Genomic DNA, 2561 nt, shown 5'->3' on the forward strand with positions numbered 1-2561 from the left:
ACACTATACATGTGCTGAAATGAGAAGCATGACTGCAAGCGAAACTATAAGCCCGTTAAAAGTTGTAAATTACACGCTTCCATTAAGCACGCTTCCAGTAAATTTTTCAATTAGCACATGGCCTAATATATATATATAAAGGCTGTCGACTGGTGAAGGGGCAACAGGGAATAGACAGCAGGAAGCTGTCAGCTGATAACCAATCAGGCAACGAGTTTTAGCCCACTTAAGAGCCTGCTTGCTTCGTATAAAGCATCTACCTGCCCCTTGCTAGTTTGTGTATATATGTAGACAAATATTATTCAGGGACTATTTTCAGTGGTGGGGAACAATTCTAGACTGACAGAGTTAAGGGCCACTTTCTTCTAACATAGTTCAGCATAACTCATGGCACCAGCAGACAAAATGGAAAAGGCGTTGCCGCGGAGGATAGCAAGAGAGATACTTCGTAAGGAACACACAAAACTTGCGTAGTAGTGGGAGGAGCTAGTTGGCTTCCCTTAGTAGGCGAGCTGACAGAATCGTTAGCCCGCTGGTTAAAATCCCTTGCGGTATTCGACCCCGGCTTTTTTATATTCTGAGCTGAAATTTCGCCGATGTTAACTTTGCCTTCTATGCTTTCAGGGCTAATAAAATAAGCACCAATTGAGCACTCGGGCGAATGTAATCGGCTATACCCGTGCAACAAAATTTTCGGGTCTTCTCTCTATAGTAGAAAGAATTATTTAGTTCAAGTAGACTGCTAAAGAAAGGTAATACAAGCAGGACTTGCCTTTCCCTCAGGCTTGTATGCACGCACTCTGCGTACTCGACAGACCAGTTTGAAATAAAATTTGAATGTAGGAGTGGCTGTGTGGTAAGTAGCTTGCTTACCAACCACATGGTCCAGGGTTCAGTCCCACTGCGTGGCACCTTGGGCAAGTGTCTTCTACTATAGCCTCGGGCCGACCAAAGCCTTGTGAGTGGATTTGGTAGACAGAAACTGAAAGAAGCCCGTCGTATATATGTTTTTATATATATGTATGTATATATATGTATGTGTGTATGTGTTTATGTATCTGTGTTTGTCCCCCCAACATCGCTTGACAACCGATGCTGGTGTGTTTATGTCCCCGTAACTTAGCGGTTCGGCAAAAGAGTACGATTGAATAAGTACTAGGCTTCTAAAGAATAAGTCCTGGGGTCGATTTGCTCGACTAAAGGCGGTGCTCCAGCATGGCCACAGTCAAAAGACTGAAACAAATAAAAGAGTAAAAGAGTAATACACGTAAAACACACGGTAGGGGTCTTTAAAATGTTTTAAAGGCTGTAGGCGTAGATGGTAGGCAGATATTTTATACGTGGCAAGCAGGCTGTTAAGTAGGCTAAACATCTTTGCTGACTGGTTATCAGCTGATGGCTTCCAACAGGCTGTTAAGTTAGCTAAAAATCATTGGCTGCCTGGTTATCAGCTGATGGCTTCCAGCACTCTGTTCCCTGTTGCTGCTTCGACAGTTGACACTCAAGTGTGTGCATTTGTTCATCTGAAGAATCTCAGATGGGGAATCTTTATAATGTTTTTCAAGGTTTACACTGCGCTGCTAATATATTGGGTTTGGAAAATCTGCGGCAGTTTCCTTTGATCTTTCTTCGAAAAACCTAAAAATACTAGGCTTTTGAGTAAATCTGTAGGTACGTGGCCGGCCCATGTACCTATAATATATCTGTACGTATATATTCGTACGTATGTAGGAATTTCAACCATGTTTCGTGGTCTGCTACCACAACAGCTCCTTTATAGGATTCAGTTAGCTGAAGACATCATCAGGAGGAACCACGTCCGGTTTCGGCCCCTACTCCTCTACCGTTTTGACGTGGCGGGGCCCCTTCTTTCGGAGGTGTCTTCAGCTCTGGTGTTGGGTGCATGTCTTCTTTCACTGTTTGTGACTGTTCTAATTCAACTGTGGAATGTCCCTCGCTATGGTTATTTTCCAGGAGGTTCTTGGCCACACGTCTTACGGTTCATCAACCCGCGTTGTTGAATTACTTTCTTCTGGCATACCTTCCCTTGGTGGATTAGGATCCAGTTAGCTCAAGACATCATCAGGAGGAACCACGTCCGGTTTCGGCCCCTACTCCTCTACCGTTTTGTATGTATTTATGTATGTATGTCCTTATTCAGTTTTATTTCAAGATTCTTTGCCAATAGAAAAAGAGCCGGTTTCTAACCTTGATTCAAAGCGCCTTCACTGGAATTGCAACATCAACAACAGGATATGTATGCATGCATGCATATATCTATGTATCTATGTATGTATGTATGTTTTTTTTTTTATCCAGCTTAATGCTGTTTTTTGCGTGGGGACAGAAATAATCGGACTGAAAACCCGATCGCGCGGTTAAACCATTGGGAGTGAAGGACCCCTAGCCCTTGTTAGGGCATCCTTCTAGGAAAAGGCAACTCAGGCAACTGGGATAACTCCGACATAAAACCTGTGGCTCAGTGGTTACCGATGATGTTGAATTGTTCTTCTTTTCGGGTTATGGCTACTGTTGCTTAGTGAGTGGGATTGGCTCAGTGC

General features: G+C 43.5%; 1 protein-coding gene across 1 annotated transcript in view; it reads left to right on the top strand.

Annotated features, from left to right (window-relative positions):
* LOC106877238 (puromycin-sensitive aminopeptidase) overlaps positions 1–2561 on the top strand; it is a 28437-nt gene that overhangs the window by 12557 nt on the left and 13319 nt on the right. The gene's annotated exons all lie outside the window — the stretch shown is intronic.

This window comes from Octopus bimaculoides, chromosome 23, assembly GCF_001194135.2.
Source record: "Octopus bimaculoides isolate UCB-OBI-ISO-001 chromosome 23, ASM119413v2, whole genome shotgun sequence".
In the NCBI taxonomy this organism is placed as follows: Eukaryota; Metazoa; Mollusca; class Cephalopoda; order Octopoda; family Octopodidae; genus Octopus; species Octopus bimaculoides.